This window comes from Olea europaea, chromosome 20 (genome assembly GCF_002742605.1).
Source record: "Olea europaea var. sylvestris chromosome 20, O_europaea_v1, whole genome shotgun sequence".
Taxonomy (NCBI): Eukaryota; Viridiplantae; Streptophyta; class Magnoliopsida; order Lamiales; family Oleaceae; genus Olea; species Olea europaea.
The window spans coordinates 13,170,802-13,172,932 of NC_036256.1; positions in this window are offsets into that span (position 1 = coordinate 13,170,802).

Below are 2,131 nucleotides of genomic sequence, written 5' to 3' on the forward strand. Positions count from 1 at the left end.
CCAAATTCGAGGGCAAATTTTTCTCAACCAGAGGGAATGATGTGGTGCAGAAAGAATTAGACTTTTATGAAAAAGTAGGACCGGTGCAAGCAGAAATGGGCTAACTTTCTGATTTTTGGAAACATTTTGGGGTTGTCTATTTTTTGCAAAATTTTAGTCAAATTTGATTGAAAACGGGCCAATGAACAAGATCATGAGCTTTTCTCCTAATATAGGCCCAATTTCGGGCAAATTCCTTCATTTAGGACTTCGTGTAAGCGTTTTTCTTTTGGTTATATCTTTTTCAATTTAAGTCGGACTTGAATTCCACTTGTTGGAGGATAACCTTTAAGATTAGGACTTTTAATTTTAGTCATTTTCTCGAATTTTTCCATTTTTGGAAAAAAATCATTTATTATTATTATTATTATTTATTTTTTTGAATTTTCCTAGTGTTTTTCCTATATAAAGTATTATAAGCCCTTTGTGGCCGCATTGATTGACAGAAATAAAAAATTTTCGTGGGTTTTTTCATCTTATAAGATTTGTTTATCTTTCCTTTATGTCACCAAGGAAACATGTTATACCAACCTTCGATTCCCTCATCTTACATGAATGGTATATAGTTTCAAATGCCTCAGCAAATATTTTTAAGGAAAGCTTCCAATCTACCATAACACATATGCATCCTCCATTTGACCCCATCCTTAGGGCATGACTTGACCAAGGGATAGGGTATGTCCCTTGATATGTCTCAAAAAAATGGGTGCAGGGGCAACCAGCTAACCCTGATTATAAGCGGGATAGGTGATCGCCTAAGGCCCCTTTTTTAGTAAGGCTCCAATTTTTATTTTATTATTATTATTATGCCTATGTTTGAGCCTCATTTTTTGTTGAAAATAGGATTTAAAGTAGTGAATTTTTGAGATTGTGTCGTCAAGAAGTAGAATAAGTTACGAGTTCATGTGCAAAATATTTTATTGAGAATTCATGCGACTAAAAATGTATTTCGGGGAAAAATGAGTTTTTAGATAATAGAGCTCAAACAGAAGCTATATATATAATAAAGAAAACTTTTCAGAAAAATAAAGTAGCATATATTTCAAAACTGTAAAATATGTTTTCATTGCATTATTGACTTTCCTTATTTTTTAAACTTTATTTTCTCTATTTGTTTAGTCATTCTTATTTTTTTCATTCCAAATTCAACCCTCTACAAAGTCACTAGCTTTACATTTACAATCTTTGACAGCAATTAATACTGATACGGATGATTTTTTTTTTTTAATTTTTTTTATCTTGTTCTATATTTTTATTTTTTTATTTTTGATATTTTTTAAGTTTTTCTTGTTTTTCAATTCTTGAATGAAATATAAAATTACTCAATTTTTTAATTGTTATACCTATATCCCATCTAATGTGAAAGGGAAGCATGAATATTTACAAAGAAAAAAAAAAGAGTACTGTTAAGTATATTCAATGGCATTTTGCACACCATGTGGTTATCATAATCTTAATCTCACACTTCATGATATGATAAATTATTCTATAAAGGCTAAATCGGTTTTTTTTTTTTTTTAATTGTATAATGCATGTATTGTTTTTCATCTTCTACAGAACGAGAAAACACTAGAGTATTGAAGTAATAAGATTTCAAGCTTTAAACCAAATCATTTTAAAACACTTGGGAAACAAATGTGATGACCCCAAAGGATTCTAATGTAACGTTTTATTTATTTATTTATTTATTTTGTTATGGGTATTTGGTGCAAATATGTTGCTTGTCATTAATAAATTAAGCAAAATATTGCCAATTGAAGACTTATCTATTAATACTGTAATTAGTTACTTGAAATCACTTATTTCATTTCTTGAAATATATAGAAAAACTGAATTTGAAACTAACAAGATTGATGCTGAAAAAAAATTGCTGCTCAAATAGAAGTTGAACCTACATTTCATGAAAGCATAATATTCATAAAAAGAAGTATTTTTGCGTAAATATCAATGATGAGATAATATGTTTAGCAGAACTATCTTTTTAAGTTGCTTGTTTCTTATATATAGTTGATAAAGCTCTTTTTTCATTTGATTTAAGGTTTGAACAATCATAAACATATGAAAATACTTTAAGTTTTTTGTTTGATTTAAA